This window comes from Staurois parvus, unplaced genomic scaffold (assembly GCF_062004578.1).
Source record: "Staurois parvus isolate SC_StPar_1 unplaced genomic scaffold, SC_StPar_1.0 ptg000082l, whole genome shotgun sequence".
Classification (NCBI taxonomy): domain Eukaryota; kingdom Metazoa; phylum Chordata; class Amphibia; order Anura; family Ranidae; genus Staurois; species Staurois parvus.
Genome location: NW_028317878.1, coordinates 5015359 through 5042948, shown reverse-complemented (window position 1 = coordinate 5042948; position 27590 = coordinate 5015359).

Sequence of the window (27590 nt, the reverse complement as noted above, 5' to 3'; positions counted from 1 at the left end):
CAATCTGCAAAACACGGCCCACTTACCTGTCCAGAAGCCGTTGGCATCTAGTATCCGGACTGGGTCCTTCAACACGACACAGAACCTCTGGAGATAGGTGGCGATATCTCTTCCGGGGACGTGAGGGTTCCTCATAGACACCGTAATCCGCCTTTCATCCCTTTGAATGGGAGAGTTCGCAACAAACTTGCGGAAAGGGGAATCGGGCCCAGAGGTCTTCACCATCTCCCAGTATCTTCTGCAGACCTGTAACAAGACAAAAGTTATGAAGAAGATACCTTTCACGAAGGACTGCACCGACAGGGTCTCTGCCTTGCTAAATCCTTGTTCCAGGATCATCTTCTTGCCGAAGACTTCCGGGGTCATGTCCGGGACTCTGCCTTCCACTTCCTTCAGCCGCAGCACGACTGTCTGCTTCATCCAGGGCTCCAGGGAGGGGAGACCTTCTGCAGGGCCGGAGCGTTCTGAGGTGGAGGTGGAGGCGGTGGGGGCTTCTCCCGGGGTCTTGGCAGGGGCGGCGGTCAGCGGCTTCTTGGCGGTTTGCTTGTTCTTCCCCATCTTGTCGCAGAGGAGTTCTCAGGAGGGCTTCCAAGAGATCTTGAGCGGATTCCTTCTCCTTCTTCTTCCTCGGCGGCTTCACTCTTGCTTAGCCTTTGAAAAGGCTATTGAGCGTCTACTGCCCGGAGGTAGTAACGCAGAGTGGGAAGGGGGGAAGATCACAAACTCGTTCTGTGTGGGGGCTAAGCCTCAAACCCAATAGCAGCAAGCAGGTGAAGCCGAATTGAATCGACGATCCTACCAGGCCGAGTAGAGGGTACCCCACACAGACCAAATGGCTGGGTTAGATACAAGTGGTTCTCAATGTCCTAGCTGGAAGCAGGGACACCCCTAAAGGCAAGGTCGATACTACACTTGATCTTAGCCAAAAGGCAGAGAAGCTGATAAAATCTACTCCTGAACGCAAGTTTGGTGCATTAAAAAAAACAACTGTAAACTCAACTGCCTGTAAACAACATAGTGTACATGGACACATAGGAAAACGTTAGGGAGAATTCAGGGGCTGCTGAAAAAAATGCAGAAAAGTTCCTAAACGTGAGTTTATCAGCTGCAGTGTAAATGAACCGTAAAACCTGGAAGCTGATTGGTTACTATGCAGAGCTGCACCAGAGTTTGCACTCTCCAGTTTTATTAAATAGCCCCATTGTCCACAGGAGCCATGCAATTTTTATTTGAATCTTGGTGTGCAAAGGCATTTGGTGCACTCAAAGTCGATTTACATCTTGTATGGCTAGGAATATATTTAAATGAGTTTTTGGTACTTGGAGTTCAGCTTTAGTCCTCATGCACACTTGATGTTTTTACAGCGGCTGTTTTTGGCATTTGACATTTTTTTCTACAGCCAGTAAACCCCCCAGCATGTTATCCTATGTGTCCATGCACACATAGACTGTAATCAACGTTTTGTTTTGGCTGGAAAAAAAACCCAGGACTAGTGGGTTTCTAGAGAAGATTTTAGCTGTAAAAATGCTCTAAATGCTGAAAAATGTGGCAAAATGCTGTAAAACGCGGTAAACTGCCGCAAACTGGTGTTTTTTGGACTTTTTTGACCAAAAAAAAGAATATTTTTTTTTTAAAAATGCAAATGTGGCAAAACTCCGCTAAATGCTAATGCAAAAATGCTTACAAAAGCTGAAAAACACACATTTTTAACGCGACTTTACACCGTTAACGTTACCAGCCTTCTGAAAACGTCCAGTGTGCATGAGGACCTAAATTTGTATTTACTGGGCAAAATTCTGACAGATGTGGAATGAAGCCACAGAAACCATATTAAATGTGGAGGACAATACTAAACTAGAAAAGCTACAATTTCTGGGGAAATTGTGTGAAGTGTTCTTGCCTCCACCAGTAGTCTACAACTGGAGTGGGTGGAGTAACTGGGTGGAGTGGGCGGAGTAACTGTTGTGTGGTTGGAGTGGCTGGAGTAACTATTGTGTGGTTGGAGTGGCTGGAGTAACTATTGTGTGGTTGGAGTGGCTGGAGTAACTGTGAAAAGGTTGGACTGGGCAGAGTAACTTTATGGAGTGGGCAGAGTAACTGTGTGGAGTATTTGGAGTGAGTAAAGATAGTGTACATTACACTAACCAATTGATCAAATTTAAAAAGTGCACATGGCAAGCTTGATAGAGTGAGAAATGTATTTCAACTTTTATTTTTCAGCTCACACTCTCGCTTTTGTCACTCTGCTGCCTGATCACACACCTGGGTTCCTATGGCAACTCACTCTACAGCAAGGGCAGAGAAGAGCGGTTAAAAACAAACTGCTCCAACTTGCTCACTTCACTGGTGGTTGCCATCTTCAAACGGTTGTAGTTTAAAAAGTATAAATCCTACACTGAAGAGCTTTATATTGTGAGAATCACAAGACCCAGACCTACATTTTGATGTATAGTATGTCTCTGAAATACTACAAATGAAGGCACAGTCACAGTTTAGAAATTGCCCTTCAAATTTGAGGTGGCTAGAGTGGAGTTTCAATGAATGTCAATGGGTGGCGTGAGCTGCAAACAAATGGTCATATTGTGAAAACTATCAGGACTATGGCTTAGCCGTTTAGTGGCAGCAGGGATAGCTGAACGTTTTGATATAAGATTTGTGTAGGTGGGCTTGAAAATGAGGGAGTGATGGCAGTTTAGAAATCATGTCCTGATTTTTCAGCTCACACTCTAGCTTTTGTCAGCTCCCACTCTAGTTTTGAACATTCTGACATTCATTCCTATGGGAAAAGTTCACCACAAAAATGGTGATATTTTGTGAACCGTTCGGGCGAAATGTTCCACAAAGTAATAACACACCAATCGGGAACAATCTGCACGTTTCGGTATATTACTTGTCTATGTAGTGTAAAAACTGTGGGAGGAGTTAGGATGGTAAAATTGGCTATAATAATAAGAATAAGAATATATATGTGAGATAACAATAAGTGTTCTTGCAAGAACACATAATAATAACTGTCTGCTGTATGCAGTGTTTTTTCTGCCCATGTGAATGAGCCCTTAGGTAGCTTTCCAATCCATTTTATGATAAACATTTTGCAAAAATGAAGAAAAGCTGACTATTGTGAGCACCCCGTCAGTGTTTAACTGCCACCTTCACTGGATAGCTTGTTCTGTAAAAGGAAGTTGAAAAACAACAGACTAATGTTGCCCATATACTAGACAAAAAATCATTTGAAAATCTGTCACTTGGACAATTCATTTGTTTTTCATCCATTTAATGGGCACAAGTAGAAAATCAGTTTTGACGTTTTTGAGCCAAAAAAATCGAAGGAAAAGTTTGGAAATTTAATGATAATTTCAAAGGCTAATGTATTTTTCGCCTGTAAAAAAATCAAACTGTTTTTGTACTGTGCATTTGTCACAAAACTAATGAAAAACCAATTCATTTATGCCCATTGACAGGTTTTTGTTTGAAATTCGGTCATTACATGATGGCAATATCGTTTGCTCTCACGACCAAGTGTTCGTTATTCGAAGACGAGGTTGAACGACTTTCTGACTAGTGTTTGGCCAGCTAAGGTAGCCACCACATCTGTGATTTGGTAAGCTGCAATATATACTTTTTTTTGCTAGATTTGCTTCATGTATACCTAGACAAAACCTTTTTTTTTAGTTTTGGATACAATGAAGGAGGGTTAGAACCCCTGTCAGATTTTATTGCTATCCAGTGGGGCATGAGACTTTTTCCTTTTAAGAGCAGTTTCAGCAGACAGGATGTCAAGGAAGATCTGCAGCAGGAACAACAAAACAAAGAATACATTGGCTTTAGCCTTACCTACTCTTTCCAAATATATTTATATTGTATTTTTTTTATTTTTATAGCATCATTTTGTACACACCATCCATATATATATATTTATTTATTTATTTATTTATTTATTTTTTACTGTAGCCAAATTGTATAGGCGTACAGAGTACTTAAAAGTTATATTCAGAAGGATTGCACGTAGGACTACAGTTTGTAAAAATGTGATGATGCAGCTTTTTCAAAGCCTTGAAACACTGTGGATTTTGCATGCAGTTTGACCTCAGCACAAACTTCTAATGATGCAATTTACTTTTGACCTTGCTGGCTATGTACTATGATCCAAATTCCAAAGAAGGGGAAGATACCGAATTGTGGGAACTGTATCTCCAGATTTTGAAGGATTTGCATTAAACATTGTGATGACTGGCTGTTTAAGGATTTCTTACCCTCGAAAGGGGCCACTCTTTTGGCATGTCTGATCTGAATTATCTTTGGAAACATTCTCCAGTCTTACTGAAACAAATTGTTAAAAACTGTAAGAAATGTATAAAAAATAAAAACTGTAGGAAACACAAAGAATTGACAACCAGTTCAGCAGTAAAACATAACAGCTGGGATCTGCTTAGTTGCTGTTGGCAACTTCACCATATACTTTATACTGTATGTTGTCTCAGTGGTTATTATTATCATCTATTAACATTCAGCTGGAAAAACATGCATATATACAGTATGTCGGGTTTCATCTACCATGAGGCATCTGCTGATTAATATTGACATAAATGTATAAACTTTGTACATTTGCATTTTATATTGTTTCAGAGAGTTTATGTATAAATAAGTAAATTCATTTGTAGTTTATATGCAGAACTTATCACCTAAGCAGACCTAAGGCAAGGTCTGGATTTCCAGAGCTAGAGCATATAGATTTTGAAATGATTGATTACAATACCTCAAAACGAATTATCTTTGTGTTTATTTTATTGGTATAATTGGGAATATTATTATTGAAGAGCAAGTTTAGAAAAATAGACTAACACCACCTGTGCAGCTGAATCACTAAAGATCCATCCTTCAAATAGGGGTTGATTTACTAAAACCGGAGAGTGCAAAATATGGTGCAGTTCTGCATAGCAACCAATCAGCTTCCTTTTTTTTTTGTTAAAGCTTGATTGAATAAACTGAAGTTATAAGCTGAAATAAAAAGTAGAAAGTGATCTCATGGAGGAGAAAAAAGCAGCTTGCATAAAAGGACAACGCTATGTATCCTCAAAAAATATATATAAGAAACGTATGATGCAGCGCTAAGTGGTAATGATACCAGACAGATTTCTAATAAATAAGTGACAATGGTGACTGTACACAACAACAATATATGTATCCCAGCCACGGCACCTGCTGCCTGGAGTTTGCATGTTCTCCCTGTGCCTGCGTGGGTTTCCTCCGGGTAGTTCGGTTTCCTCCCATACTCCAAAGACATGCTGGTAGGTTAATTGGATCCTGTCTAAATTGGCCCTTGGATATGAATGTAAGTTAGGGACCTTAGATTGTACGCCCCTTGAGGGTTAGGGACTAATGTGAATGTACAATATATATGTAAAGCGCTGCGTAAAAATTGACGGCGCTATATGTACCTGAAATAAATAAATATATATGTGTGGTGCTCTTGAATGGCGCTATAGTGAATAATGGTCAAATTGTGTCACGCTGAATGAAAGCGAAAAAGTGATAAGTATTAAATAAAATCATCTAAGCAAAATATCTCAAACACTCCGAAATATATCCGTGATAACAGGTGAAAAAGTGACTCCATGATTAAACTGCTGCTCTTAACCTCCCTAGCGGTCTGATTATGTCAGTATTTCTGTGCTCAAAGCGGTCCTTTTTTTGCATGGAAATATGTTGTTTTTTTATTGTAGGCCTGTAATTCTTAGAAATAACTCACTGAAATCTGTCTGAACAAGAGTCTTGTAAACATCCCGGGTATGATAAAACTTGAAACACGAAATCATAAATTATAATATAAACAATAATCATAAAAAATAATAATATAATAATAATAAAACTAATTTAATAATGTAATCAAACCAAAAACACTGAAATTTGAAATAGAGCGCCAAGTTCGCACATCGCTGAGCTCAGTTGCAAAATCGTTTTCAGTGTCTGATGACAAATTCCCCCACGAATCATTATCACTCAATTCTGCAAGTGGTTCTATTATTATTATTATACAGGATTTATATAGTGCCAACAGTTTGCTCAGCGCTTTACAATATAACGGGAGACAATACAGCAACAATACAGTTCAATACAAGAGGGACAGGAGGGCCCTGCTCCTTGGAGCTTACAATCTAGGAGATAATTTACTATCGCTGTTCTCTAGCTGGTCTAAAACCGCTTTTGACCTAAAGGGACACTTTTTGGACGCCATGGACGTTTCTCAGTTTTCAGACAGAAAGAACGGTAAAAATGCAGGCAGGGCACAGGACAAAGCACTCGGGACAAAATGTATGTGAAATGGTTTGATACAGTAATGTTTTACTATGTGATTTTAGTGTATTGAGTGAATGTCACATTTTTACATTTTTGAATTTCCCGCTGGTTCCGTCCCCTGTACGTCCCGGCGCTCGCAGAGAATGGAACCCGGAAGACGGATGCCAGCATCGGCTGGAGGACATTGCCAGGGACACTGCTGGAGGGATCCCAGAGCAACACTGCAGGGTAATCCCGAGTGTCGCTCGGGGTTACCGCTTCTGGTACTGATAGTTAACCCCGAGCTACACTCGGGAATATCTCCAGGGAGGTTAACATGCACTCACCAGAAGCGCATATTAAATGCGCATTATAATACAACACTGCTCAAGGTATGGAAAAGAAAATACCACTGGCCTTGCAAAAGATGGCCTCCATGAGGAGGGAGAAGCCTGTCGTACTGACGTCATGCCACCGTGTCCTCACGGAGGTCCGTCGGTCATCTTTTGCGAGGCCAGTGGTGTTTTCTCCTCCATACCATGAGCAGTTTCTGTGGATGTTTTTCCTTACTTGCGGAGGAGCTGTGTTGTATCATAATGCACAGTCAGTGCTGCCTATCAGTGCCAGTCAGTGCCGCCTAACAGTGCCAGTCAGTGCCGCCTATCAGTGCTGCCTATCAGTGCCATATATCAGTGCCATGTATCAGTGCTGCCTTTCAGTGCCCATCAGTGATGCCTGTCAATGCCCATCAGTGCCACCTACCAGTGTCCATCAGTGCAACCTATCAGTGCCCATCACTGCAGCCTCATTAGCGCACATCAGTGAAGGAGAAAAATCACTTATTTACAAAATTTTATAACAAAAACTAAGAAAAAACATTTTTTTCCAAATTTTCAGTGGTTTTTGGTTTGTTTAAGAAAAAATAAAAAACCCAGAGGTGATTAAATACCACCAAAATAAAGCTCTATCTGTCTCAAAAAAATGCTAAAAATTTCATATAGGTACAGTGTTGCATGACCACGCAATTGTCATTTAAAGTGCAACAGCGCTGAAAGCTGGAAATTGGCCTGGGCAGGAAGGGGGTATAATGCAGGCCATAGATGGGTCAAAAATCGGCCGATTTTTCTTTAAAAAAATGAACAATTGGTCGTTCAAGCGCCCGACGTTACCAGCAACGGTAAAAAAAAACGGCCGATTTTCATCCTGTCTACAGCCTGCAAAAAGTGTCCCTGCAGAGAGCTACGCTATTTCTTTGACAGTTCCTTGACATTTATAGCGGTTGCAACAATGTATTTGTATCCATTTAGGATACAGATGTTTTTATTCGGAAACAAATAGATACATTGTTGCAACCGCTATAAATGTCAAGGAACTGTCAAAGAAATAGCGTAGCTCTCTGCAGGGACACTTTTTGCCGGACTGGAGTTCCTCTTCTTCATCCTCTTCTTCTTCCTCTTCTACTTCTTCATCCTCTTCTTCTTCTTCATCCTCTTCTTCATCTTCTTCTTCCTCTTCTTCATCCTCTTCTTCTTCTTCATCCTCTTCTTCTTCCTATTCTTCCTCTTCTTCCTCCTCTTCTGCTTCTTCCTCATCCTCTTCTTCATCCTCTTCTTCTTCATCTTCTTCATCTTCTTCTTCACCCTCTTCTTCTTCTTCATCCTCTTCCTCTTCTTCCTCTTCTTCTTCATCCTCTTCTTCAGCTTCTTCATCCTCTTCTTCTTCTTCATCCTCTTCTTCTTCCTCTTCTTCATCCTCTTCTTCTTCATCCTCTTCTTCTTCCTCTTCATCCTCTTCTTCTTCTTTATCCTCTTCATCTTCTTCATCCTCTTCTTCTTCCTATTCTTCTTCCTCTTCTTCATCCTCTTCTTCTTCTTCATCCTCTTCTTCTTCCTATTCTTGTTCTTCCTCCTCTTCTTCTTCTTCTTCCTTCCAGGTCACTGCTCATGCGCAGATTTTTTTATCGGTAAAAAGATCGGCCGATTTGCCCATCATTGCCGCGAAAATCGGCCGATCGGCAAAATCGGCTGATTTTTTTCCAACTTTACCGATAAAAAAAATCTGCCAAAATACCGAAAAATGGCCGAACAATTAGCCCACTAACGATCCGAAAATCGGCCGATTTTATTTTCGGCCGAAAAATTGGCAGATTTTTGACCCATTTATGGCCTGCATAAGTGCCCTGTAGGCTAGTGGTTAAGCTTTGACAAAAAAAACTCCAAAAACCTGGAATCTGATTGGTTTTGATGAAGAGCTGCACCAGATTTTGCACTCTTCAATTTTAGTAAATTAACCCCTATCTATAGCTGCTCACAGCACTTTCTGTAATGCATCACAATGGGCAAAAATACACTGAAGCCCTGTCTCCTGGACCCCAAAACAAAAATATTTTGCTCTTTATGGACATACGCCCAATGTACAGCTGTGTGCAAGAACCGTAATCGAAGACGTGAACTTGGTTTCAGTGGGGGGACTTTTAAAGGCCAAGAATACCATACTTCATTTTTTAACCACCTCATTTCCAAAAACCATTGGCAAAAATTAGATCACCTAGGGATGTAAACTTTCTGTTGTTCACACTGTCCTGGCATTTTTATTTCATATGTTTTAGGCCTCATGCGCACAGGACGTTAAGAAAAACTCTCCTACAAGCCTTCCTCCTTGCAGCAGAAAAAAACGCCTGATGCTTGTAAAAGTGTCTAATGCTTTTACAAACGTTTAGGTGCGTTTACAAGCGTCAAGTGCTTGGGCATTAATTAGTTTAATTGGCCAGAATAATTATTTATTCTGCCCATTGAAATGAATTAGCGCTCAAGTGCTAAACTCGCCTAGTGTTAACACGCATTTAGGCGCATTTACATATGTCAACGGTTTTTACACAGAACATGTGCAATTATTTTAGTAAATATAAACTGCTAAATACCTTTTCTCATCATCGCCATCATCATCACCAGGACTTCTCCAGAGCCTCTCCCATCCTCTGGAACTCCCTACCACAGCATGTCCGGTCAGCCCCCACCCTGTCTGTCTTTAGGCGATCTTTGAAAACTCACTTCTTCAGGGAAGCCTACCCCACCTCCACCTAAGTACTTGAATCACCTCCGCCAGATCATCCCCCACAGCTATCACCTTTTTTATCACCTCCCCCTTCCTTTAGATTGTAAGCTCCAGGAGCAGGGCCCTCACATTCCTCCTGTACTGAAATGTATTGTAATTGTACTGTCCCCCTTTTATTGTAAAGCGTTGCGCAAACTGTTGGAGCTATAAAAATCCTGTATAATAATAATAATCAGTTAGAGCAGTCTTGTGGCTTCTATCAGTCTCCAGCCCAGCACTAGCTAAAGCTTGCAGGGGGTGTTTTCTTTCTGCTCTAGTAGGATGAAAATCCCCTGACCTCTATCTGGACAGTGCTGATTGGCCCTGTGCTGATCACACGCACTCTCCCAAGAAAATGAAAAACCTCTCTAGCAATACATACCAAACTGAGCATGTGCATGCCTATGGTTCATTCTGGAGATAATAGGTGGTCACTTGAAGAAGGGGAGGATCAGAGAAGACAGGATCAAACAGCCTTTTTACACAATGCAGAGGATTAACCCCTTAGGGTCCACAGTGAATATAACAAGCATGCTTTACTGCATATACAGACTGGTTTTACTGTTGTGGGTTTAGTAACACTTTAAATATAATAGGTACCTTTCCCTTTATATCGTAAAAACTAAAGAACTCAGTGGTCATTAATTACCACCAAAAGGAAGCTATAGCTAAAAAATGATATAAAACTAATCTGGGTACAGTGTTGCATGACTAGTAATTGTCAGTCAAACTATCACAGCACTAAAAACGGAAAAATTGCTTGTTCATACCCTGCCAGTACTGAAGTGGTTAACACCTTGACACATGTGTTGTATTCTTGCTTCTGTCACTGCATCCGTTAAGTAATCTGTAGCTACAGGCATGCTCTGTCTGATCGTTCGGCCAATTAACCATTTTGTTAAACTTGTGTTTCATGAATGTTTAAAAGACTGCTTGACTAGGGGCACGGATTGTTGCTCTGTGCTATTTTTTCCTGTGTGGGAGTGTTCCTTGCAGTTGGCATACATTTCCACTAACAGATATCAGATCATTAATTACAATGGTTGGCAGGAAGGTATGCCCTTAGCGTGTGCAGCAACATAGCTCCTCTCAGTGGTATTCTGGTCAATGTGCAGGTCAAAAATGAATGCTTTGTATAGAATGAATGTGTCTAAAATATAATATGAGCTTGTTTGAAATTTCCGATAGATCACAATCACAAAGTACAGTGTGTCTAAGACCAGAAGCTTTTGTTTAGTTTTGTACAATGAAGGTAAGGGATTTAAATTGTGCGCTGTGTTTTGTGAACAGGAAAGCAAAAGCAGGGGGCGGAGACACATCAGTGATTGTGTCAATCTTAATTGCAGCGTTGGTGTGGGTGGATGGTATGGAAGTGTAGAAGAATCTATACCGAAAAACAGGCCTATAAACTGTTTCTTTGTGTGAGTAGGGATCTGCTATCCTCTACTATTAGCTGCTAATATCAGAGTGTTATGGATTAGCACTTCTTGTCTCTGGGGGGACAGCTTAAAACCTCAGAAAGAGAGTAGTTGACACCACACATCCACATACAGGAGCTGCAATTATGTATTTTATCCAGACCATAAGCAGAGACTATTAGGGCTCGTTCACACTAGGCTGTTTTGCCAACGCTTGCCAAACGCCCCTATAGCGTTTGGCAAGCGTTGGTCCGGTGTTTGCGGAGCGTTTTTAACGCTCGTCAAACGCTCCGCAAACGCCACATGCGCGGTTTAGCGGCGGTTGCTAGGCGTTTGCCGAGCGTTAATAACGCCTATAATGCATTTGAGTGGTGTTACCGCTCCACAAACACCCCGCAACCGTGTCGCAACCGCACCGCAAACGCCGGCCGGGCGTTTGCGGAGCGGCACCATAGACGAGAATAGGAGGCTTCAAAGCCTCCTGACTCGACCAGAGGCGTCCGTTTTGCCGCGACGCAAACGCTCCTGTTAGAACAGCACCATGTGCTGTAATGTGCAGAATTGGCAGAGGCGTTTGGGAAGCGGTAAAAACGCTTCCCAAACGCCTCTCTGCCGCCTGCACACAAGGCTAGTGTGAACGTAGCCTTAGATTATTGTTCATCTGTTCTTGCTGTTAATGCGGTTTTAAAGGCAATAAACATTTCATACTCACTTGCTCTGTGAAATGGTATTTCACAGAGCAGCCCTGAACTTCCTCTTCTGGGGTCCCTCACTGGTGATCTCAGCTCCTCCTCTTCTGTGTCTGCTCCCAAGCATATGAGGGTGGATGTGCAGGCTCACACTTGACCTGAGCTGTGTGCGGTGGCGGACTGACAACACATGGGGCCCCCAGGCAATAAGGGATACTGGGGCCCCTGTGTCCTTGCCCAAACTAAAAAAAGCCTATGAAAAAGGTACCAGGGGCATCTCATGGGGCCCCCTACTGACCCCGGGCCCTGGGGCAGTGCCTGAGTTTCCAAATGGTCAGTCTGCCCCTGGCTGTGTGCGTCTGGCTCGGCCCGCTCCCACTCTCTGCTCACAGGATTTGACCAACTGCAGCAGGAGCCAAGACTTCCACTGCTTTCAGCCAAGCTTGTGAGAGAGGAGAGAAGAACTGCAGATGAGAACAGCACCGGATAGATACAGGAGGTAAGTATTTGTGGGATGGAAGGGCACAGCAAGTGCCAACACATTTTTTTAACTTAATCAGGGAAAGCATTAAGGTAATAAATATTTTACCTTTAGAATTACTTTCCTGTGTTCTTGCCATTGAACTGTAGCTGTCCATTACATATTGGTCTGAATCCTAGTGACAGGCAAATCCCTGTCCTGTTGTTATTATCTCACATGCACAGTGACAGATAGTTAGGTCTGTGCTACTGTATGTATGAAGTGATCTCCTTCCAGTATATTAGTGGGTGAACCTGTTTATTGCAATATAATACAGTGAATGAAGGAAATAAGTATTTGATCCCCTGCTGATTTTGAATGTTTGCCCACTCACAAAGAAATGATCAGTCTAAAATCAAATGGTAGGTGTATTGTAACAGTGAGAGACAGAATAGCAACAAAAAATTAAATGCATGTCTAACAAATTATGCACTGATTTGAATGTTCATCAGGGAAATAAGTATTTGATCCCCTATCATTCAGCAGGATTTCTGGCTACCAGGTGTCTTTCATACAGGTTACAAGCTGAGATTAGAAGCAGTCTGTCAGGGATGCGGGTGTGATCAGAAGTGTGTGGACTGACACAGGGAAACGTAGGCTTCAGATATAGTAAATAATATAATTTATTAAGATTAACAATACAAACGCAGTGCAAAACTAAACATAACACAGTGCAAACAAACTGAACCAAACCTCCAACAGATAACGAACATACGATACAAGAGTAGTCAGGCAGGCCGGGTCGGTAGCAAACGGGCAAACGGAGTACCAGGAGCAGGCGGGAGAGTGGTCAGGACTAGCCGAGGTCAGTACAGGCAGAGTTCAGGCAGCGTCAGGACAGCAGAAACAGGATCAGGAAACCAGGGCCAAGCAAACAGTACAACAAGGCAAAGACTGCAGGTCTGGCCATCCCTTAAATACACCACCTGCAATCAGCCCCAGGTGATGGCTAATTGCCGAAGTGAGCCTCTGGTTGTTGAGAGCACCCGCTGGCCAGCCCTGGTACTGCAGCCCACAAGGCAGGTGAGTCCCACCACTATTGGCAAGTCCATTCCTGACACAGTCTCTTAAAGGGGGTGCTGCTAATCTCATTTTGTTACCTGTATAAAAGACACCTGTCCACAGGAGCAATCAAACAATCAGATTCAAAACTCTCTACCATGGCAAAGACCAAAGAACTGTCCAAGGATGTCATGGGCAAGATTATAGACCTACACAAGGCTGGACTGGGCTACCAAACTATCTCCAAGCAGCTTGGTGAGAAGGTGACAACAGTTGGTGCAATCATTTGCAAATGGAAGAAACACAAAACAGCTTTCAGTCTCCCTAGGTCTGGTGCACCATGCAAGATCTCACCTCGTGGAGTGTCAATGATCATGAGAACAGTAAGGAATCATCCCAGAACTACACGTGAGAATCTTGTCAATGATCTCCAGGCAGCTGGGACCACAGTCACCAAGAAAACAAATGGTAACACACTATGCCGACTGGATTGAAATCCTACAGTGCCCGCAAGGTCCTTCTGCTGAAGAAAGCACATGTCCAGGCCCGTCTGAAGTTTGCCACTGAACATCTGAATAATGCAGAGGAGGACTGGTTGAAAGTGTTGAGACCAAAATCGAGCTCTTTGGCATCAACTCAACTCGCCATGTTTGGAGGAGGAAGAATGCTGCCTATGACCCCAAGAACACCATCCCAACTGTCAAACATGGTGGTGGAAACATTCTGTTTTTGGGTTGTTTTTCTGCTAAGGGGACAGGACAACTGCACCACATCAAAGGGACGATGGACGGGGCAATGTACCATCAAATCTTGGGTGATAATCTTCTTCCCTCAAGCAGGGGATTGAAAATGGGTTGTGGGTGGGTGTTCCAGCATGACAATGACCCAAAACACATGGTCAAGGCAACAAAGGAGTGGCTCAAGAAGAAGTACATTAGGGTCCTGGAGTTGCCTAGTCTCCAGACCTTAATCCAATTGAAAGTCTGTGGAGGGAGCTGAAAGTTCGAGTTGCCACCAAACCTTAAAGACTTGGAGAGGATCTGCTAAGAGGAGTTGGCCAAAATCCCTCCTGAGATGTGTACAAACCTGGTGGGCAACTACAGGAAACGTCTGACCTCTGTGATTGCCAACAAGGGATTTGCCACCAAGTACTAAGTCATGTTTTGTGAAGGGGATCAAATACTTATTTCCTCATGAACATGCAAATCAGTGCATCATTTGTTAAACATGCATTTCTTTTGAATTTTTGTTGGTATTCAGTCTCTCAGTGTTACAATACACCTACCATTCAATTTTTAGACTGATCATTTCTTTGTGAGTGGGCAAACATTCAAAATCAGTAGGGGATCAAATACTTATTTCCTTCACTGTATATATGCAACTCCCATTATTTTAGTTAACCCTGTCCCTTCAGGTCTGGGATTCTATAGCTAATTTTAGCTTAAGGCTCAATAACTAGCATAGGCTAGTGCCAGGTTAGGTATCTGATGGCCACTTTTGGTAGTTAGAGGTCTGGTTGCATTTCAAGTTAGAAACTACTAGGGAGGGACTAAAGAGCAGAATACATAGGCTGACTCTGAGTTCCAGTGCCACACCACAGTTTCTACGTGTAAGAAACTGCGTTCTAGGCTGGTTGGACAACAGTTGGAGGATCTCCCCATCATCGCTGATCATTTCTTCAGGTCTCCGACACAAAGGTGGATGCCGCATCATAATCATCCTTAGGGGCCCCTTTAACTTGAACTTTGCTGCAACATTCATCTGGAGGTATCTCTATTAATAACTATATATACAGTTGTGTCCAAAATTATTCAACCCCCACTGAAATTGAGTGTTTTGGCCAGTTTGACATTGCTTTTGATCATTCAGTCATCTTGCTTACATTTACATTAAAGAGGCACTTGTAGGTCAGACAAATATAACATAACAGTTATAATGAAATAACCACAAATGTCTTTTCTGTGCTCACAGCATTATCAGTTTTATTCAACCCCCAAGTGACATTCAATCTTAGTACTTAGTACAGCATCCTTTTACAGTTATAACAGCTTTTAAACGTGAAGCATAGCTTGACACAAGTGTCTTGCAGCGATCTACGGGTATCTTCGCCCATTCTTCATGGGCAAAGGCCTCCAGTTCAGTCACATTCTTAGGCTTGCGCACTGCAACTGCTTTCTTTAAGTCCCACCAGAGGTTCTCAATCGGATTTAAGTCTGGTGACTGCGATGGCCACTCCAAAATGTTCCAGCCTTTCCTCTGCAACCATGCTCTAGTGGACTTGGAGGTATGCTTGGGATCATTGTCCTGTTGAAAGGTCCAACGTCTCCCAAGCCTCAGGTGTGTGACGGACTGCATCACGTTTCCATCCAATATCTCCTGGTACTGAAGAGAATTCATGGTACCTTGCACACGCTGAAGCTTCCCTGTACCTGCAGAAGCAAAACAGCCCCAAAGCATGATTGACCCTCCACCATGCTTCACAGTAGGCAAGGTGTTCTTTTCATCATAGGCCTTGTTCTTCCTCCTCCAAACATAGCGTTGATCCATGGGCCCAAACAGTTCTAATTTTGTTTCATCAGTCCACAGAACACTATCCCACAACTTTTGTGGTTTGTCCACATGGCTTTTGGCATACTGCAGTCGACTCTTCTTATTCTTTGGAGACAGCAAGGGGGTACGCCTGGGAGTTCTGGCACGGAGGCCTTCATTACGCAGTGTGCGTCTTATTGTCTGGGCTGAAACTTCTGTACCCACATCTGACAAATCTTTTCTCAGTTCCTCAGCAGTCACACGGGGACTTCTCTCCACTCTACGCTTCAGGTAGCGCACAGCAGTCGAAGTCAGCATCTTCTTTCTGCCACGACCAGGTAGCGTTTCAACAGTGCCCTTTGCCTTGAATTTGCGAATGATGCTTCCTAAGGTGTCTCTTGGTATGTTTAACATCTTTGCAATCTTCTTATAGCCATTGCCCTTCCTGTGAAGAGAAATCACCTCTTCTCTTGTCTTCCTGGACCATTCTCTTGCCTTCACCATGTTTGTAACCACACCAGTAAATGTCTAGAAGGAGCTGAGTATCACAGTCATTTTAAAGCTGCCTAATTGGTGCTTATTATGCTTGATTGCTGCTCGGTGACATCCACAGGTGTTTTCAATACCTGATGGAAAGCACCTGTATGAACCTCTGTTCTTCAGAGTGGTAGTCTTTAAGGGGTTGAATAATTGTGGCAATGAAGAAACCACATAAGAACCATTTACTACTGTATTACATAAACAATTGATGTCATTTTAGTTGCATTTGGGTAGTTACAACGTCCTTGTAGGATTTGATTCTGAATACAATTCCAAATGTACACTATAGTCCCTAAACCCCTTTACAGCATTGGGGGTTGAATAATTTTGGACACAACTGTATGCATATATGTGCAATTCCACCAAGACTCCTATTGGGCCTTTTGCTGATAATACCTGTTTGTACATTAAAAGTATGTACCATATATTATTAATTTTTTCTTATACAAAGCATGCACTCTTTCCATACTGGTCTGCATCTGTATACCTATGGTTAATGTTATCTGCTAGTTGCAGTAGTTTCTCTTCTTTTTCAATTGCTTAGATTACATTACTGGTTAATTTCCCAGGAAGGGAATCCCCTTTGTTCAAAGAGTCACTGTCCTGGATGGAGGCATTGCCAACTTTATTATCAAACCCACTTTTCCACTTATCAAAGGTTCTAGTTCTCTTATTCACCTACCTAAACCTTGTAACTTCCTCCGTGAGCTCCCTAACCTCTCCTTTTCCCCCTCACTTATAATTGTTTGGAATAAGTAGTGCACATTATTTGCAGTAATATGCACCCTACAAATCTTATAGTCCATAGTCTATCTCAAAAGAGAACAAGAGAGAGTGGCTACATCCCTACATACAATTGAACCATGAAGAACGAACGAAGCCACCCTCTAACAGGAGGTCAGATCACAGCAGCAGAAAAAGGAATCTGAAGATTTGGAGAAGGCTGAGAACAATACAATGTACTTTTTTGAGTTAAGAATAAACTTTTTTTCAAATATTTTTTACTATTAAGTCTAAATTGTGGTGTTAGTATGCTGATTAACAGAATGAAAGATGTCCTCCTCTTTTGAATGCCCTTAGTTCTCTTCGTTTAGTAGTATTTGTTAAAAACCTGGAGGTGGCACTGTTGCTGCCTTAAGATATGTTGCTTCTATAACTCTTGTATAATTAATGGGATGTATTTGTATGTATGCCTAAGGCCAGTATTCTCATTTGTTCACTGAATACACCTTAAGGCAGAGTGAACACATTTACAAATTCAAACAGCCTAATCTGTGCTATTAAATCTCATGTCTAGTAAGTACAAAATGTTTATTTCTGTCTATATTATGTATACTGTACTATATAATGTAAGTGGCCTGGTATATTTGTGTAGAACTCATACCTCCCAACTTTTTGAGATGGGGACGAGTGACACCTATTAGCAAATGTATGTAGGCGTAGGACAACCCCTACTCTCCCCTCCCACCACGCTCCCTTAAATGAGAATTATACAAAAAAGATTAGTTAACCACTTCAGTGCTGGGCACTTTTACCCCCTTCCTGCCTACGCCAATTTTTAGGTTTTAGCGCGCTCACACTTTGAATGACAATTGCGTGGTCATGCAACGCTGTACCCATATCATTTTGTTCACAAAACTAGAGCTTTCTTTTGGTAGTATTTAATCACCGCTGGGGTTTTTATTTTTTGCTAAATTGACAAAAAAAGACCAAAAATTTTGAAAAAAAAACACGTTTCTTTGTTTCTATTATAAAAGTTTGCAAATAAATAATTGTTCTTCATAAATGTAGGCCAATGAGTATTCTGCTACATTTCTTTGGTGAAAATAACCACTTTATTATTATTTAGTCTGTAGGAAATTTATAGAGTTCACAAACTATGGGATATATCTGAAAATCGATCAATCCTGAAGTACTGACGGCCAATCTAATTTTTTGAGGCCCAAAGATGTCAGAACAGTACATATATGACCCCTTTTTGCAAAGTAGACAGTTTGACATATTTCATAAGAGGCATGGTGAGTTTTTTGAAGTTGTAATTTTTTTGCATAATGTTTCGGAAAATGAAGAAATTAAGAAAATTATTTTCACAATTTTTGTTTGTACCTACTGTCACCAGTGCAGTACAGCGTCATCATATAACTGGTGTGGCAGTGATCAGGGACACTGACTGGTGATAGTACAGAAAAAAATGGATAATTGTTTTTCAATTTTTTCAATTTTTTTTATAATTTTTTATTTTTATTAAATTTTTTCTCTTTTTTTAAGTTTTTTTCTACACCATGACCAAAGTAGTATAATGTTACCATTGTACTACTTTGGGGAAGTGATCAGTATTTTTTTTTTTACACAATTTGATTGCTTAAAGCAAATAATTTCTTTGCTATAAGCCAGCATTTAACTGAATGAAATTAATTAATTCAGCTTTTTTTGTTGTGATTAGCTGAGATTGGCCACAGCTAATCACATGGCACAGATGGGCTTTGACTGGCCCAGCCTGTGCATGTGATCGCTGTGACCATTCACAGCTAGGCACACTTGTGTACAATGGATGGCATGAAAGGAAGCCATCCATTGTATACAACTGTCATGTGACCTGCTGTGATTGGTCACAGCAGGTCACATGGTACTGGCAACGGGGACGGTACACAGATCTGTCATCGGCCGTGTCCGAGGTACACAGCCAGTGAGAGATCTCGTCTCAGCGCGGCCCTGTGGGCACACGCAAAGCACGATCCTGGAAGAAAGTCATATGACGCCCTACTGGAGGCACGAGAGGTTCACCTGGCTGTCATTTTACTATGCTGGTCAGGAAGTAGTTAAACCCACAATTTTTATTTTTTTTTACCACTACTATTTCTTTATATTGGCTTTTGAAGTTTACGAATGCAGCAATTTAGAAATTGGATGAATGGTTTAGCTCTGGGAAATACTTTTTAAAAGATGAATAGTGCATTTTATATACAACTATATAGATCAGACCAAAATGAGGGACAAATAAGGAGGAAAGAAGGACAGAAGGACTTTGTTTCACATCAGGGACAGTCCCTCAAAATCAGAGACAGTTAGGAGGTATGTAGAACTAGACAATGTGACAGACATAATGGTGGTATACCCAGGGGAAAATTTTCTTCGAGGCAAACAATTTACCTTGGACGGCACTTTTCGGGGGGGGTGGTGCCACCCCCCAGAAGAAGGGATGACAGTGATATGTCACTTACTACAGCAGACCCTGCTCTGAGGGATACAGTGAGGAGTGGGAGTATCAGGCCTCCCTCCGGGATCATCACTCAGACCTGGCTCCCCACCACCATACACTGCAGAGAGCCCCGGGAGAACCGACCCTCAGAGCTGCCTACAGCCTGGCTGGGGTGCACTGCATGCCGGGAGGTGTAGTCCTTCCCCGCCTCCGACCTGCTGCCTCCACAGGAGAGAAATACAATCCCAGCAGACTGTGCAGGGCCAGTGCTTAGCCACCTCTACTGTCACAGAGATGGAAGAGGGAAGGGAAATGCAACTGTGAGGAGGATACATACCGGCAATATATGCCCCCCCCCGGCCTCTGCCCCTCCGCCGGGCCTGGTGAGTGATCTTCATCCTACTGCTGTGTATAGTATCTATATTATATGGGGGGGGGGAGATAGATACTGACCAAGGACTGCCAGGTGACTGACTCATATCACTGACTGACACCTTCACATCGGTCCTACCACTAAAGACACCTTCACATCGGTCCTACCACTAATGACACCTCACCGCTCATACCACTAACGACACCTTCACATCGGTCCTACCACTAATGACACCCCACCGCTCATACCACTAACGACACCTTCACATCGGTCATACCACTAATGACACCTTCACACCACTCATACCACTAACGGCACCTTCACATCGGTCATACCACTAACGACACCTTCTCACAGCTCATACCAATAACAACACCTTACCGCTCATACCACTATGACACCTCACCACTCATACCACTAACGACACCTCACTGCTCATACCACTAATGACACCTTCACACCACTCTTACCACTAACGACACCTCACCGATCATACCACTAATGACACCTCACCGCTCATACCACTAATGACACCTCACCGCTCATACCACTAATGACACCTCACCGCTCATACCACTAATGACACCTCACCGCTCATACCACTAACGACACCTTCTCACAGCTCATACCAATAACAACACCTCACCGCTCATACCACTAATGACACCTCATCGCTCACAGCACTAACGACACCTCACCGCTCATACCACTAAATGACACCTCACCGCTCATACCACTAACGACACCTCACCGCTCATACCACTAACGACACCTCACCGCTCATACCACTAACGACACCTCACCGCTCATACCACTAATGACACCTCACCGCTCATACCACTAAATGACACCTCACCGCTCATACCACTAACGACACCTCACCGCTCATACCACTAACGACACCTCACCGCTCATACCACTAACAACACCTCACCGCTCATACCACTAACGACACCTCACCGCTCATACCACTAACGACACCTCACCGCTCATGCCACTAACGACACCTCACCGCTCATGCCACTAATGACACCTCACCGCTCATACCACTAACGACACCTCACCGCTCATACCACTAACGACACCTTCTCACAGCTCATACCAATAACAACACCTCACCGCTCATACCACTAATGACACCTCACCGCTCACAGCACTAACGACACCTCACCGCTCATACCACTAAATGACACCTCACCGCTCATACCACTAAATGACACCTCACCGCTCATACCACTAAATGACACCTCACCGCTCATACCACTAACGACACCTCACCGCTCATACCACTAACGACATCTCACCGCTCATGCCACTAACGACACCTCACCGCTCATGCCACTAACGACACCTCACCGCTCATGCCACTAATGACACCTCACCGCTCATACCACTAACGACACCTCACCGCTCATACCACTAACGACACCTCACCGCTCATATCACTAACGACACCTCACCGCTCATACCACTAATGACACCTCACCGCTCATACCACTAACGACACCTCACCGCTCATACCACTAACGACACCTCACCGCTCATACCACTAATGACACCTCACCGCTCATACCACTAATGACACCTTCTCACAGCTCATACCAATAACAACACCTCACCTCTCATACCACTAAATGACACCTCACCGCTCATACCACTAACGACACCTCACCGCTCATACCACTAACGTCACCTCACCGCTCATACCACTAACGACACCTCACCGCTCATACCACTAACGACACCTCACCGCTTATACCACTAACGACACCTCACCGCTCACAGCACTAACGACACCTCACCGCTCATACCACTAAATGACACCTCACCGCTCATACCACTAAATGACACCTCACCGCTCATACCACTAATGACACCTCACCGCTCATGCCACTAATGACACCTCACCGCTCACAGCACTAACGACACCTCACCGCTCATACCACTAAATGACACCTCACCGCTCATACCACTAACGACACCTCACCGCTCATACCACTAACGACACCTCACCGCTCATACCACTAACGACACCTCACCGCTCATACCACTAATGACACCTCACCGCTCACAGCACTAACGACACCTCACCGCTCATACCACTAACGACACCTCACCGCTCATACCACTAATGACACCTCACCGCTCATGCCACTAATGACACCTCACCGCTCATACCACTAACGACACCTCACCGCTCATATCACTAACGACACCTCACCGCTCATACCACTAACGACACCTCACCGCTCATACCACTAAATGACACCTCACCGCTCATACCACTAATGACACCTCACCGCTCATATCACTAACGACACCTCACCGCTCATACCACTAATGACACCTCACCGCTCATACCACTAAATGACACCTCACCGCTCATACCACTAACGACACCTCACCGCTCATATCACTAACGACACCTCACCGCTCATACCACTAACGACACCTCACCGCTCATGCCACTAATGACACCTCACCGCTCATGCCACTAATGACACCTCACCGCTCATACCACTAACGACACCTCACCGCTCATACCACTAATGACACCTCACCGCTCATATCACTAACGACACCTCACCACTCATACCACTAACGACAACTCACCGCTCATACCACTAATGACACCTTTTCACAGCTCAAACCACTAACGACACCTTCACACAGCTCATACCACTAACGACACCTTCACACAGCTCATACCACTAACGACCCGTCACCGCTCATACCACTATGACGCCTCATCGCTCATACCACTAATGACACCTTCACACCGGTCATACCACTAACGACACCTTCACACCACTAACTGACACCTTCTCACGACTTATACCACTAACTGATACCTTCTCACTGCTCATACCACTAACGACACCTTCAAACCACTCATACCACTAATTGACACCTTCTCAGGTAATGTCATAATGTGCTAGTATGCATCTCATACTAGCATATTACGTAAAACTTACCCAAGAACAAAGCCCTCCAGGGGCACGCTGTCACCACTGCAGAAGCTTCCACCTTCACCCAGTCTACCTTCCAGATTCGCAAGCTCCAGCCAACTGACAGGCAAGGCTGCGATGACGCCACTTCGAGTCCCAGGACATGGCACACAGCTCTGAAGGAATGGCACGGGTCTGCTGTTCCTTCACAGCACATGCACCGACTTTAGAAAAGAGAGAGTATCTCCTAAATGGTCCATATTTAGGAAATATTAATTATACCTACAGGTGAGCTTTATTATAAAAAAAATTTTTTAAAAATGTGTTTACTACCACTTTAAGGAATAGCCAATACCAGGGGCAGACTGACAACTCATGGGGCCCCCGGGCAATAGGGGATCATGGGGCCCCTGTATCCTTGCCCAAACTCAAAAAAGCCTTTGAAAAAGGTACCAGGGGCATCTCATGGGGCCCCCTACTGACCCCGGGCCCTCGGGCAGTGCCAGAGTTTCCAAATGGTCAGTAATGGCCAATACTTAATTTTACTAGTGCTTTAACTGTCAAATTTTAATGATTCAGGGAACCGAATTGACTGGAATACATTTTTAGAGGGGCCTGTTTTGTCTACAAAAGGCCACACTCACTAACTAAAGTGTATGTCTGGGCAAAGTAAATCTCTGCAATTCATGCACATTCCCCCATGTTTTGTCTGTTTTCAAATGCTTGAAATACAGAAAAATACAGTTAGATCCTGTCAGAAATCCAGTGTGCACCTAACCTCTTATAGTGATCTGACAAAGCTGCCAGTGGTTCTGCGTTGTATGTGAGAATGAGAAGGGCCCATCCATATCACAGGAGCATTGGACAGCATAGGAGAGCATTGGTTGCAGGGGGAGTGAGAACTTTTTTTTTTAAAATCAACACAAGAGACGGTACCAGGGGCAGACTGACCATTTGGAAACTCGGGCACTGCCCGAGGGCCCGGGGTCAGTAGGGGGCCCCATGAGATGCATATACTAAGATAGTTATTTAAGAGGTTATTGAATAAATTAGCGTGTCACCCAATGTATGGTCTCCATTCAGTAGCCAAAAGAGGCATACAAAAAAGGGGGGTTTGTGAAAAGAGATTCACAGAAAAGCGGCTACATAGTGAACAGAACGTGACACACAGGAAGAAATTTCCAAAAATTATGCTTTATTACACATATAAAAATATGACATATGGGCATTCGCCCTGGTTTACCATCACCTCAGTCGAGACAATACACACAGACCTAAAACCATTTAAAATGACACCAGAACCGGTCTAAGTGTATGTGCAGCAGGGAAAATGGCTACAAGAGTCTAGTGTCCCTGTAGCACAAACACACAAGTGAACACTTCCCTAGGGAGGTGTATCCAAAAATTATGCCATGGGCATACCATAATAGAGGATATAAGGGATTAAGCAGTAACCATATAGGCAAATCCCAATCAAGGAATCCAAAAATTATACTATAGATATGTATGTCACATGTATACAATAGAGCAAGCACAATATGCGTCAAAAAGGAGAGTAGCAGGCCTCAGGCCTGTATGAAGGAAGACATAAATGTCAAATATATTATACAATACATTCCTGTGCCGGCACAAGTGGTTGGGGCCCATTCATCTGTAATATAGATAGCTGTTTCCTAGAGCTCTTGGATAGGAATATGCCCCATTTATTTCCAGGATGGAGGAAAAGATGCACAAAGCAGCACTCTGCTTGAAGTGGTTTCTTCACCACTACATGTGGACTATACACCACTTTTGTAGGAAAAAACAAGACACATCCCAAAGACTCTTCTGCCTGTTGAAATATATATGGTATATCTTGTTTCCTATACAACGCACCATGATGTCCCCATCCTGTAGTGAAACAAACAATGTGTGGGAAGTCACTGACAGAGCTAACACTCTATAGAAGATATATAGGTCATATAGATCACAGAGGACCATATATCTAGTGTCCTGTAACAATCCACTCACCACCTGTGCTATGGATAACAGGAATGAAAGAGAAGTCCTTCATAGGTACTGCCATACAGGGCCAAGGCGGCCAAGGAACCACCGCTGACATCCGCCGATATACCGCGGGTTCCAGCCCCTTCTCGGCGCTTGTGCTGCTTAAGCTTGCCTCATGGCATGTGAAGATGGCTTCCTCCTTATGGGTCAGCGTGCGTTCCACCTAGTGCGCATGACCGGAAGTGACGTATCTGACGTATGACGTCAACGCGTTTCGCCGATGGGCGTATCTCACTCAGCTTCGTCAGGACCAACGAAGCTGAGTGAGATACGCCCATCGGCGAAACGCGTTGACGTCATACGTCAGATACGTCACTTCCAGTCATGCGCACTAGGTGGAACGCACGCTGACCCATAAGGAGGAAGCCATCTTCACATGCCATGAGGCAAGCTTAAGCAGCACAAGCGCCGAGAAGGGGCTGGAACCCGCGGTATATCGGCGGATGTCAGCGGTGGTTCCTTGGCCGCCTTGGCCCTGTATGGCAGTACCTATGAAGGACTTCTCTTTCATTCCTGTTATCCATAGCACAGGTGGTGAGTGGATTGTTACAGGACACTAGATATATGGTCCTCTGTGATCTATATGACCTATATATCTTCTATAGAGTGTTAGCTCTGTCAGTGACTTCCCACACATTGTTTGTTTCACTACAGGATGGGGACATCATGGTGCGTTGTATAGGAAACAAGATATACCATATATATTTCAACAGGCAGAAGAGTCTTTGGGATGTGTCTTGTTTTTTCCTACAAAAGTGGTGTATAGTCCACATGTAGTGGTGAAGAAACCACTTCAAGCAGAGTGCTGCTTTGTGCATCTTTTCCTCCATCCTGGAAATAAATGGGGCATATTCCTATCCAAGAGCTCTAGGAAACAGCTATCTATATTACAGATGAATGGGCCCCAACCACTTGTGCCGGCACAGGAATGTATTGTATAATATATTTGACATTTATGTCTTCCTTCATACAGGCCTGAGGCCTGCTACTCTCCTTTTTGACGCATATTGTGCTTGCTCTATTGTATACATGTGACATACATATCTATAGTATAATTTTTGGATTCCTTGATTGGGATTTGCCTATATGGTTACTGCTTAATCCCTTATATACTCTATTATGGTATGCCCATGGCATAATTTTTGGATACACCTCCCTAGGGAAGTGTTCACTTGTGTGTTTGTGCTACAGGGACACTAGACTCTTGTAGCCATTTTCCCTGCTGCACATACATTTAGACCGGTTCTGGTGTCATTTTAAATGGTTTTAGGTCTGTGTGTATTGTCTCGACTGAGGTGATGGTAAACCAGGGCGAATGCCCATATGTCATATTTTTATATGTGTAATAAAGCATAATTTTTGGAAATTTCTTCCTGTGTGTCACGTTCTGTTCACTATGTAGCCGCTTTTCTGTGAATCTCTTTTCACAAACCCCCCTTTTTTGTAGGCCCCATGAGATGCCCCTGGTACCATTTTCATAGGCTTTTTTGAGTTTGGGCAAGGACACAGGGGCCCCATGATCCCCTATTGCCCGAGGGCCCCATGAGTTGTCAGTCCGCCCTTGGACGGTACTTACATGAAATGAGAAGTCACTTTATGCAGGTAGCTGTTTTGCTTGGTGAAATCTTCATGCCTCCCATCACTCTAGATACCACTGCAGCTGTGATCTTCTGGTGCTGGGGAAGCTAATATTACTCCATGGATCTATCACAGCCACTAGTCAAAAGTGCAGGCTATGCTCACCCCTTCTGCCCTCTCCTCTATTCATAAAAGCTGTACTATAGCATTCCACAATGAAAAGTGCTTTATGAATGGAGGAGGCAGACTTTTCATTCATCCCCCCCATTCTCCATGTGTATAGCGATTTTTATTGATTGATTCCATTGAAAAAACCGTTTAACTAAAAATAAGACGTAAGTATTAGGCAAGGAAGTTAACTTCATATTACAGAGGCAGTGTCTGCTTTGCAGAATCCACATGTCTAGACATCCTGACAAGGCATCCTGAGATGCTACAAACAGTTGCAGTATACATATGTCACAGGGTGGTGTGAGTACACAGTGTGCACAGGAACTTGTGGAGTCTGCCTATTCACATTAGGGGGGAAAAAAAGCTCAGAGCACTCACTTTGCTTTCCACCCTATTTGACTTTTACTTAGTTCTGATATCATTCTCTTGATTGAATTGCCTGAATTGCTAAATATGCCTTTATGTTAATATAGCTGTTAGCAAATTTCTGCACTTATTTTGTGCAGGTTGTTGTGTTTGAGACAGTGAGATAGCAGAGCTAGAGGAGGAGAAACAGAAGCCACTAAACTTCCCAGTAAATGGCTCTGTTGGATTGGGGGGGGGGGGGGGGGGGCATGTCAGCAGAAGTCTAATCTTTTAAGGAAAGTGGTTCCCAGCATATCCCACAAAACTGACCACGCTGTCATGCCTAATGTGGTCAGTGTTTAATAGGAAAGCAGACTGACTAGCAGGAACACTAGAGCAGGGGCGGACTGACCATTGGGGAACTCGCGCACTGCCTGAGGGCCCGAGGGCCCGGGGTCAGTAGGGGGACCCATGAGATGTCCCTGGTACCTTTCATAGGCTTTTTTGGGTGTGATTTGAGTGTGGGCGAGGACACAGGGGCCCCATGATCCCCTATTGCCCGGGGGCCCCATTAGTTGTCAGTCCACCCCTGCACTAGAGATACAATGATCAGTGTTGCTGGCTATAGCCGGTGGCACAGATCGTTTGGGAAAACCCCAACAAACTGGTTGTACATAAGCCGACCAATAGACCAACATGTGTACCACTTGCCTGCCCATACATGGATCAAAATGCAGCTGGTCCCTGCGGAACCAGCCAAATTTTGATCCATGTGTGGCCATCTTAATGGCACAAACAAATGTCAACCACCCCAACCTATAACTGGCCATTGCAGAAGGAGAACATGGAAGGACAAAGCATGT